Source organism: Panthera tigris, chromosome E1 (assembly GCF_018350195.1).
Source record: "Panthera tigris isolate Pti1 chromosome E1, P.tigris_Pti1_mat1.1, whole genome shotgun sequence".
Classification (NCBI taxonomy): domain Eukaryota; kingdom Metazoa; phylum Chordata; class Mammalia; order Carnivora; family Felidae; genus Panthera; species Panthera tigris.
In genome coordinates, this window is record NC_056673.1 from 45446861 (window position 1) to 45459151 (window position 12291).

At 35.6% G+C, this 12291-nt stretch overlaps 1 protein-coding gene and 1 non-coding gene across 12 annotated transcripts in view; both read left to right on the top strand.

Moving 5' to 3' along the window:
• The window catches only part of TANC2 (tetratricopeptide repeat, ankyrin repeat and coiled-coil containing 2), a 361352-nt gene that overhangs the window by 192591 nt on the left and 156470 nt on the right, over positions 1–12291 (top strand). The gene's annotated exons all lie outside the window — the stretch shown is intronic.
• LOC122233817 lies at positions 9026–9132 on the top strand. The gene has a single exon (XR_006211549.1). It is a non-coding gene; the product is annotated as a U6 spliceosomal RNA (small nuclear RNA).

Below are 12291 nucleotides of genomic sequence, written 5' to 3' on the forward strand. Positions count from 1 at the left end.
TAAATCTGTTGTTCTTCTTGTCCATCTGCTTTATTCATGATCCCATACAAATTTAGGAAAACAGTGTATCTCACAGACACAACAGTCATAAACCAGAGGTTCTCCAGCAGTGGTTTTCCGATTTTAGCATGCTTTTGAATTACCAGGAAGGCTTGTTTAAATGCAGATTTCTGGGCCCACCCTCAGAATTTCTGATTCAGTAACCCTGGGTTGGGTTGAGGATTTGCTTGGCTCAAGAATTCCCAGGTGCTGCTGAAGCTGCTGATGCAACTTGCACGCTTGGAGGGGCAGCTGGTCACAGGACTGCTGCGGGCTGCTTACAAGCAGTCCAGTGAATAGTGCTGGAAGTCTGTAGGGTTCCCTCTGCTGTTGACCTCTGAGGCATTATTCAGGATGTTGTTTCTGTATTATCTAAACTCCAGCCTTTTGATGCCTGCATTTTAGGTTGGAAGAATAAAGCTTTTGTGTCTAAGAAAGGGATATGTCTCTTGGTTTGTCCTTTTGTACCTGTGTACTTACACATAGTTTTTAACGTTGATTCCACAAAGGAAATTGTGGATCAAACCAGAACTAGATATTCGGTCTGTAAAGTCCAGGGAAAGCTACACTGGGACATAGCTGTCAATCCAGAATATTTGTTTAATAAATTAAGGAATTCAGTCTACATCTCATTAGATTCTAAAATACCTAACTTAAGTTTTACTGTTCCTCAAAATCAGATTTGTTGTATGCAGAAAATGTGAGAAAAACACAAGTAAACAGTATGTTTTGGTTCTTTACTTGAAACCATGGACATGATTGATGGTGTTACATAACTGACCTACCAGAGTGTAGCGGATGGTAAGTGAACTGTGCTTGGTAATCGTCTTACAGTGCGGAAACTAAGACCTAGAGAATTTAAGTGATTTGTATAGGGTCAGAAGCAGAATTTATTGTTGAACTCTTCAAGTGGACACAATGTGGCCCAGAAATTGATTGCCCATAATTCTATTACTGTTTAAATTCCATAGATACCCCTTAACTATCCTTAAATTAAAAAGCAGAAAATTCAGTTTTTAACTATGAAGCTGAGCTGTAGTCTGTTTTTAGGGTAACCAACTTATATCAGTGATTTTAATAAAAACAATTCCCAAGGTAAAAGAACAGATTCATCCTACACTCTAACTTTCCTGCTTATGGCACTGTTCATTAGCTGTGTGGTTTTAGAAAAGACTCTTAACCTTTTCTGACCTTCAGTTTCCTCATCTGTAAAAATGGGAGTAATAATCTTAAATCAGATTAATAAATATAAAACACTTAGCAGAAAGCTTCGTTCATAGTAAAATGCTCATAAATGCTAACTAATTTTTTTTATTATTATAGTGATAATCCTGAAGTATACCACAGGATGTTAAAGTGTTTTCTGAATAATCAGGGGGAAAAGATGTAAAGATTTAGGATCATCTTTAGTTAAATGTATGTGTTTCAGTTCTGACTTCTCCCCTGCTAGTCATATGATCCTGAACATGTCATATAATGTCTTGGTGCCTCAGTTTCTTGTCACAGTAACATTGTATATACCATGATGTTTTTCTGTAACTTAACAAATATGTATTTGTATAGATACTTGAATATATACATTCATAGGGAAAACATGGGTTGCCCAAAGAGCAAGGGAATCAAGATTTGGTTGGAAAGTCAGGAGAGAGTGGGATTGGTGAGATAATGCTCGTGTTAGCAGTGGGTATATCTGGGTGGTGGGATTGTTTTAAGTTTTGTTCTTGGGCAGCGTATGTTAGGAATGAGAGCTCAAGTTCTAGAATTAGATCTGGTTTAATTTCTGACTCTGTTACCTTCTAGCAGTAACTCCGTGTAACTTTTATAACCTTGAATTCTTTGTCTATAAACTTGTGATAAAAATAGGGCTTTTTATGCTAGGTCTATCTCTTAGGGTTGTTAATTTTAAGTAAAATTAGTATATATGCCAAATGCTTGGTTCAGGCAAAATAAATAAAAGCACCTTCCCTATTTTTCTTATCCATTAATATCATTACACTTCGTTCACTTTCTAAAATTTCTGCAAAACAAATTTGTATTGAAATTTTTTGGTAATCAGATGTCACTAAAGGATGGTGATACTCTTCATTTATACCTTCATTTCTTAAGTTTTCATATTGTACATTATAATAATGTGTCATTTCAACCATAGACCCTTGACACACATGGCAGAACAAGTCAACAGTTTTACAGGACTTTTGACTACACGTGCAGAGTTAAGGGCCAAAGTACAGACTAGTGTTCTGAAAACAGGCAGGATTTTATCCACACTGAATATTCTCAGAGACATTTGAGATTAATCTTTTTATAAGAGATCCTTTTCAATCTCTTTTAAAACGGCACTGTCCTTCAAAGGACAGTGTTATTTAAGGCGACAATAAAATTAGGATGTATTTGAAACTCAAGAATGGAAGAGCGTTTTATGGTAGTTATTTGGCACGTATTCATATTACATGTTTTTTAATGTGTAAAGGATTTTTCCTTTGGATTTCTTAGCAGCAGTGTACATTCTGTCGCACAAGTACAAGCCACTATAGATAAATGTTTTCTATAAAGTGAATAATTCCTTGAACCTTGATGATTTGTTTTATCTTCGTTCCCTTTTTTTCTGAAAACTTATCAAATCTTAGTTAGGCATGCTTCATTTGTTTTGCTTTGAATTTTATACTTAAGATTGCATATTAAAACCTTCTAATAGGATTTTTCATTGGCATATAGAGACCAGAAGCTTTTGTCTTGTAATTCACATCTTCTGTTATGTTTTGTTTATATTCCCTTTGTCTACTCTGTTGTAAATACAATAAGTATAAAGCAGGGTTTTTAATCTGAATTAAATTGGTGAGCTTTAGGGGGGTCTCTAAACTCCTTATTATACACAATACTATTCTATAATGTACATATGTACTTCTTTCTATAACAGACTCCCAACGTAGTCTGTGACACATATGTTACCCATGTTAAAAAAAAAAAAAAAAGGAAAAAAGAATTACTGTTTAAAGGTTGAAATGAAACAGAGGCTGTTAATGGCACAACTATTAGAACCGGAAAAAAAAAAAAAAAAGAAAAGAAAAGAAAAAGCTAAAATCTGGACAGTGGACAGACTTGTAAATGGACTGAAGGGAATAACTGAAACACAGCACTGCCCAAATCACAATGTGAAAGTCAGTACAGAAAGTAGAGCTCAGAAGCAGAGAGAGAAACTGAACACATTACAGTGTATTTTAAGTACGAGAGACAATGCCTGATTACTGGTTATGAAAATAAGCATGCCAAAGAACTAGAATATGAATATGAAAAGCTTTTCTTCCCCACACTTCCTTATCCAGTAGTAAGTTCTAACATGTTAGAAAGTTATTTCAATGGACAGATGCTTTGTTGAATAAAGTGTTTCACTTTGATCGCTTTTAGGTGTTTTCCTGACTTACATTTTATCATTGTTTAAAAGAAGAGTAGTCTCATCCCACTAACTTTTAAATTAACTTTTCTCAAGGTGTTTTGCATCACAGATTCTAAAGACTTAGCCTATAAATGTGGTGCTTAGATCCATAAGTTAGATATCCAAAAGGACAGTTTTCCTATTAACTGAAAACTATTTCAACTTACGGTTTTGAGGCAGTAAAATGCACTGGTTTAGAGTAAAATGCACTAGTGTAGACTACAGACCCTAGAGCCAGAGCAGCTGTGTTCACATATTAACTCTGTCACTTACTGTTTGTGTGAAGTTGAGCAAATTACTTACCCATAAGTATAGTTAATTTCCTTATCTGTAAAATGGAGATTATAATATTACCTACACCATAGGAATGCTGCAAAGATATATAGATTAAAATATGTGAAATAATCAAAACAATTATGCATGTGGTCCATAGTGCTATATAAATCTTAGCTACAATTATTATAATTTTTTGGAACCTTTAATGACTTTATCTAAGAATGCTGTGGGTAAGGCTATCAGCCTTTTTAGAGTACTTTGCAAAGAGGATAAAATTACAGCTATACCCTGTACTCATTGGTTGTTTTTACAAGCAATCTATTGTATATGCATAGATGCTAAGTTGTATGGGTTTTGGGTTTTGGTGTTTTTTAATGGAGGCAGTTTTTCACTGTGGTAAATAGCCCAGGCCCTGGGATCAGACAAGCTTGGATTCAGTTCTAGCTGTGCCACATATTAGCTGTGTAACTTTTATTACTTAATCTTCCTAATCTTCTGGTTCCTCATTTGTAAAATGAAGATAGTAATATTGCCTACTCCATAGGGTGTTTGTGATTAAATAAGATAATATACATAATTTACTTAGCTCAGCTTCTGGAACATCAGTTGTTAGGACTAATAACTTCTCTGTCACATGTATATAGTATTATAAACTTACTTCTGAAAATAAAGTTGGTTTTTATGTTTTATTTTCCTAAGCTGCGTATAAGTTCCTGCAGCCCAATGTCCATGTGTTTTTCCTTATCTAGAAGTGATGCGTTACAATATTTGTGCTTATGAGACTTATGGGAAGTGTTGGTTAAAGTCTATTTATTTTCATTAAGAACCCTTGAGAATAGATCCTTGTATTAGTTATCTATTGCTGTATAACAAATTACCATAAAACTTAGTAGCTTAAAAGAACAGCATTTACCATCTCACAGTTTCCATGGGTCAGGAATCTAGCTTCTCTGTGGCTCAGGGTCACTCACAAGCTGCAGTCAAGTTGACAGCCTGAGTTATAATCATCTCAAGGCTCAACAGAGGAAGGATCCTCTTTTGAGTTTATATATATGATTATTGGAAGGATTCGGTTTCCTGTGGGCTGTTGAACTGAGGGTCTCAGTTCCTCACTGACTTTTAACAGAAGGTCGCCTTCAGTTCCTTTCCATGTGGATTCTCCATAGGACACCTTACAACATGGCAGCTTGCTTCATGAGAGCAAGCAAGCAAAAGGCAGAGTAAGTGCAAGCAAAATGAAAGGGACGAGCTTTTAGAGTATGATCTCAAAAGTGATGGAGCTTCTGGCTGGCTCACTTGGAAAAGCATGTGACTTTTGATTTCTGGGTCGTGAGCTCAAGCCCCACATGGATGTAGAGATTACCTAAATAAATAAAACTTTTAAAAAAGTGACATCCTATCACTTTTTGCCATATTCTGTTTGCTAGAAGCAAGTCACTAGGTCCAATCTATACTTAAGGGAGTAAGTTGGAATTTTGAGGAAAGCTGTTCAAATCAAGCAACAAATTTTTCTTGTTTTTTCCCCCTACATATTTTATATGTGCCATTCCATGGTCTGGAAGCATAAATCTTTCTCAGCCTCGCATTCCAATAGAAAAATTCCATATATTCCTGGTATCCTACCCTTTTAATATTCAGAAACTCTCTGCTATCCTTCTTATAACTATCTATAGGTCTTTCCCTTGCTTTATCTATACAGATTATTTACAGATTATAAATTACTAATCTGCACTATTAAGCAATTTATAACCAATGCTCTTATATCTTTAAGTTTACTGTAATGGATTTTGACTTTTATAGAAAAGTGTATTCAATGAAAGTAATTTATGCCACTTTCATGAGGTTTGGGCTTAGAAAAATCTGTCTCGTAGTGCCATATTAAGATTTTGATGCTGGGGCACCTAGGTCATGTGCTGACTTCAGCTCAGGTCATTATCTCACGGTTCATGAGTTCAAGCCCCACACTGGGCTCTGTGCTGACAGCTCAGAGCCTGGAGCCTGCTTTGGATACTGTCTCTCTCTCTGCCCCTCCCCTGCTTGCGCTCTGTCTTGCTCTCTCAAAAATAAAATAAATGGTAAAAAAACTTTTTTTAATAAAAAAAAGATTCTGATGCTACAGCTAACATTTGCTGATTTATCTCTTAGTACTGATTTGTTTTTCTTGATCAACATAGAAAGAAGGAATAAAGAACAAAGGTAACTTACCACCCCCTTTGAACTGTTCCTTTCTTTCTGACCACTATTCAAAAAATTTTTTCAAAGTGTAACATTATTTCTCACCAATACGTGGCCAGTATTTAAACACATTTGTGCTTAAAAAGCATGCACAAATCATATACCTTATAGAAAATTACTATATCCACTTACCATCTTAAGCTATATTTTACTATATGAGAACAGATATCCTTACTTAGAACAGGATTTCCTGAATTGTAATCCAGGGAATTGAGATGTTAGTTTATGCTACATGCATGACGCTAAATTACAAGATCTATGGATGTGGGACTTGTCCACCTTTTTCATCACTGTATCCCTAGTGCTCAGACCAATAACTGCTATCTAAAACTCAACAAATACTAAATGGACCAATGGTCAACTATAAAATGATAGCAACTACTAAAAATTGGGACATTTTGCAAACAAGGAAAATACCAGAATAAAAAGTAGAGGCAAATACTAGAGATAAGTAATAGTAGACATCAAGGACAGAAAATCAGGAGTATATGAAACATACGCAAATTCTCCTAAAAGCTCCTGTATCAGATAACACGTACACACCACCCAAAACATTCAGCAGATTATTTGGAAACCATTAAAATGATGTAAGGAACAATTTGTGCTGTAAGCATATCTTTTGGCGTTAGACGAGTCCTTGAAGAAAGGGCAGCTACTGCAAACACATAGCTTCAGTACCACCAGTAAGGCTGGATTCCTGACCCCTCATTCTTCAATTTCTCAGAGAGATGAAAAGAAAATACCACATTCAAACAACTGAAGAAAGTATTAAATTCTTGTGATGCGCACCCCCAAAAAATTCTAATAAGAGCTAACCCAGGAGAGTCAATTCTAGACCATTCCCCTACTTTCTTCCCTAGTACTTCAGCTTTACATCTCACATCATCAGACTGTACCAGTCACTGCCCTTCCTTGATGCAGCTTCTGTACACTCTGAGATCCTACCAATCTTTAAAGATTTTAGCTACTAGTTCACCAGAATTCCTGCTTTCCTACCCATTTTATTTTTAAAACTTACCTGCTACTTTTCATATAACTATCTGTAGGTCTTTCCCAGTCTATACTGACTATTACAGTACAGTGAAATCTTCCTAGAATGGTGCTTTTCTCTTTAAGCCTACATGATTAGATCATGCTGTTTTTGTGTTCAGTTTCTAGAATAAATCCCAGTTTGGAAGCCAGCAGGGGAGTAAATTTGTTATTTAGACAAATATGAGTTTTGAGGATAATACTTTCCTTACTGTGACCAGTATATAAATACCTAGCTTTCCACATTAGAATAAATTGTGCTATGGATGAGGAAATCCAAGCCAGTAGGGGAATAATATGGAAATACCACATTATAGAAGTAACGCTTCTTTACCATAATTTGTATCTCAAACGTATGTCTATTCAAAGCAGACATTAGAAACCTCAGTTAAAAACCCAAAGGAACACTCAGTGAGAAACATCAGTCTTAGAGATTTCAGCGAAGCATTCAAGATTCTTGAGCTTGTCAAATACTGCTTTTTATCCCAGCCAAATAGTCATCACCATACATCAATATACACATAGTACTTCTTGTACACTGGAGGCAGTTGTGTAGGCAAGGAAATACTACTGTAAGTGTTGCCAGCAATGAGTACTTTCTGTCTCTATATATCCTATCTCTGCAGTGATTCCCACTTGAGTGGGAGAGAATCAGAAGTAGAGTGTTGTGATAGAAGATTATTAGCATTTAAAAGCCTGTTTTCTTAGCTAAGTGCCAGACTGATGAATTACTATGTAGAGTCCCTAATCTTTTAAAAATTTAATCCCTAAATAGCAAAAGAGAGAACAACTATGTTTGTGTATGTGTGGGCGACTTTTTGCCCATTTATTTATGTCTAAAATTATTAGTAGAAAGACTACAGGATTATTAAATATTAGATAAATTTACTCATTGTTTTTTAGGAAGCATATTTTTAGAAAATTTTTCCAGCTTTTTGAGATATAATTGATGTATATAATATTATATAAGTTAAAGGTATATAATATGCATGATTTCATATATGTACATATTGCAAAATGATTACCAATGAAGTTTGTAGACAGTCTCTCCAGTAAATTGCACCTACATAAAAAATTTTGCATGATACCTAGGTTTTCAAAAAATTAATAAAACCTTTAGGTCTGTTGCCTTAGGTAATAATTTTATCTGAAACCTTGTCTGAACAAACCAAAATTAACAAGAAAGGCTGGAGTAAAGTGTTCTACCGAAGTTGCATTATTGCTTACTCCCATTTCATACCCGCAAGCAAGGCATCTAAATATTCCCCTCTGCAACTGGAGAGATTCCCTAAAAGTTGATCCTTTAACTTAGGCTCTAGGTGAGTTAAAGAAGGCAGTAATTTGAAAGAGAAGGAAGGGTTAAGTAGGAGAGATTCACCACTTTTAAGAGATGGGTCGAGTAATTAAAGATTCTTTGGATTCTTATGTATCTTCCCCAACTTAGGCTATTTTTCCTCAATTGAGGATTGACAGTGACCTGTGTCATTGATAGCCTCACATGGATCTAGTTTCCCCATCTATCTCCTGGACCATTCCTCCCTACTTTTCTGTCCTCTGGTCCATACTGAGAGGTAGTCCTTAGAACTATGGAAAACTTAGACCTTCATCCTAACCTCTAACTTCTATTTAACCTTAAAATAGTAGACAACTTTTTCTAGACAATTGTTCAAAAACCTGCTTGGCAAGCATATTTTTAAAAATTAAGGTGAAAATGCCCTCACATTGGCTGTACACTCTGCAGTTCAATACACTGTATCATTTCCTACTACCATTAACCCAGCCATTACAGATCTATCAAAACTGCTTTTATCTCGAAAGTATTTGAATTTACAGCCTTGACTATGGGCTACCGGGAGTCGTTACTTTCTTTAGGAAGTAGCAAAGAAGCACTGGAGGATGGAAGAATGAAAATTTCCTGTACTCTCTCCCTATTAAAACATACAGTTTCAGGGGATTCATAGTTTCCCAAAAGAGCAGGTAGCAGAGGACCTTGGATCAAGAGTTCCCGATTTAGCGCTCGCTTTGGCAGCACATGTACTTTTAAAATTGGAATGATACAGAGATTAGCAAGGCCCCTGTGCAAGGATGATGTGCAAATTCGTGAAGCACTCCATATTTTTAAAAAGAAAAAAAAAAGAGAGTTCCTGATTTCGATCATTTTTTAGCTTACATCTGCTACCGTTTGGAATATCATTTGTTATTAGCTGCTGGGGCTAGCTATGGAAGGAGAAAACATTATGTATGACTGAACAGTAGCAACATGAAGTTACTTTGAAAAGAACTAAGGGAGACTTTCTTCAACCAATAACTTCTAGTGGTGTTAGGGAAATGTTGGCCATCTCCAACACTGTGATCATCCGATGACTCATTCTTGTAGCTCTTCCCCTGCTGTCTCCTTCCTCCATCCCCACGAGTCATTGTCCCACAGACACTAGCTAGCTCTTTGCTACCGCAGTTGCACAAGGCTCTGTTAAGAATGATCTTAAGAGATGAACTACAGTACTGTCACCCAGTCACCTTTTGCCACGATTACTTTTGCTTATTATTTCTAATAATTCTTTTGTCTTTTCATACCCCTAATTATTTTAATTTGAAAATATTTGTAGAAATTACCTAAAGATAGGACAGTGCTTCCCCCTCCCTCCCTTTGAGAAAAGATTTGTGTTTGCTTCTGCCACCTGGAGCCATTTTGATCCAAGTTCAGAGTTGGTGGTATTCCGGGCTAATCAAATGACACAAGTCAGAATTGCAAGGCCTAGTTTACTTCTGGTTTATCTTTACTCCCAGAGTACGGTTAAGGGTTCCAGCCCAAAGCGTAGGGTGCTCTACTAGATTTCCCACTCTTGGCAGAGCTTAGACTTCAGTTTTGTTCCTTATGACCTTATGAGATGGCCAGAAGCACAGCTTAGCTGTTCAGTCATTTCTTCCCTGTTAACTAATGCCCCTGGCGTTCAAGTGGCCATCCATGCTGGGCAGAGATCTCCCTTCTGGATTTCCGTCTTCTTCCTGGTTTTGTCTTTTGATTTATTACCATCTTCTTAGGTCTTTAATGCTTTTAAAAAGATTTTTAAGGTGTATTTTGTCCAGTTTTTATTGGTTGTCATCAGCTAGAGGGTCTCCAGTTACTGAAAGGTCCCTGCCACCACCATTTCCTTTGGGGGGAAAATTCTAGCATTTTTATTTTTAGATTGCATACACATTGTAAAGTGTATAAACAGAACATCTTTTTCATTCTGTGCTCTCCATGGGAACAGACGATACACTAAAACAGTCTTAGAACACTACCTCTTTGAATAAACCAATCTCCTTAAATTCTGGGAGCTGTATAATAAGAAATTGAAGCTGTGGGGCACCTGGGTGGCCCAGTTGGTTAAGTGGCTGACTTCGGCTCAGGTCATGATCTCACAGTTCCTGGATTCGAGCCCCATCTCGGGCTCTGCACTGACAGCTCAGAGCCTGGACCCTGCTTTAGATTCTGTTTTCTGTTATCTTGTCTCTCTCTTGCTCGCTCTCTCACTCTCTCCTCTCCCCCCTCCCCACTTGTGTTTTTTTTTTCTCTCTCTCTCAAAAATAAATATTAAAAAAAAAGAAATTGAAAAAAAAAAGAAATTGAAATGGTATTGTTAGCTACACCTAGGTGATTACTTGAAATACAAAGAAGTTCTCTTTTCAATCAGGCTTTTAGAGTTAATTCATGGTCCATCTCTTTGGGCAAGTTGTCTCCTGTTTGGACTTGGAAACTAAATCTCTGATTTGTATTTTGCATCAGACTTTGCAAGTTTTTGCCTTTTGTGATTATGATATTACCCATGATACAAAATTGTTGAAAGCTTGCCTTTCTGTTCCTGATCTCCATCTGGCCTCATTTGACCTTTTACCATTAGCTTGGAGAGGAAAAATGTCTGTTTTATCCAGCCACACATCTCAAATGTATTTCATAGATCATTGAGATAAGTTCAGCTTTATTATGTTTTCTGCTTCGATCTTAACTTCTGTAGTAGCCATAAAAGTTCAATTATAAATGTGAGTAGATGAAACTGATATTTCTGTTGTTGCCAGAAAAAAAAAAATAGGGAATAGGAATCATCGTGCAAAATGATTAGAGAATTTCTTTTCATGTTTGAAGAGAATTGTGAAGCACAAGCTTACTACAGTCTGGCTCTCTGTTGCTTGGCTCTGTTGCAAACCAATTTAAAAGGAGTGTTCTTATCTGCTGGTTAATGTTTTATTAAAACATTAGATATCAAAAGCCACACAGTACATTTTTGCATTTACCACAAAATGACTAGTGTATGTATTAAAGACTTACTCTTCTACTAATCCATGTAAATCATCTTTGGCTACAGTAGAACAGAAGGCTACCCTTAAAATCTAAAGATATTTGTTTTATAGAAGTAAATATCTTTTATAGAAGTATTTTTTATAGAAGTAAATATAATTTTTCTATTTATAAGTCTTCTTTATAGAAGAAATATGTTTTATAGAAGTAAATATAATTTTTCTATTTATAAGTCTTCTTTATAGAAGAAATATGTTTTATAGAAGTAAATATAATTTTTCTATTTATAAGTCTTAAAGAACATTGGTTAGAATTCATTTATGTACAAGTAAAATTTCTATTACAGTCAAGGGCATAAAATATGGATGCTATTTTCTGGTATCTTAACAGAATAATGATGCTGATTTTCTTAGTTAAAATTGTATACATTGAGTTCTCTAATACAACAAATGCCTTATCTGGTTCCTAACCAAGTAACATTTTTTATAATGACACGGATGATATGCTGTTTGCCCTAGAGAAAAGAAAAAGTTAAACTATGGATGGATCATAGTGGCATTTTTTCCATTGAGAGCTTTTGATTGACAATTATTCCTCAAACGTTTCTTCTCAAATATCCAACCAAGTAAAAATAAACACTAAAATTATCAAAAACACCCATCTGAACAATTTAATGCATTTTCTGCCTTATGCTTACCACTGTATCCACAGTGCTTATTGTAGTAAATGACTAGTACATAGTAAATGTTCATTTAGTGTGTGTTGAGTGAATGAAATGAACCCAAAAAGCCAGAGGAAGGCAAAATGAAATAATTTAATATGTTATAAATATGTATCAATGACATAGATTTCTCTCTACTAAGAATCTATCTTTTTGCTTTCTAATTTACTACAAAGGGGTTCAGAAGCTTGAATAACCAGAGCTATATAATAAAACTGGAGCTCAGTTTTGGGAGAATGTGGCAAAGCCACGTGCTGGCTTCAACACTTACTGTGACAA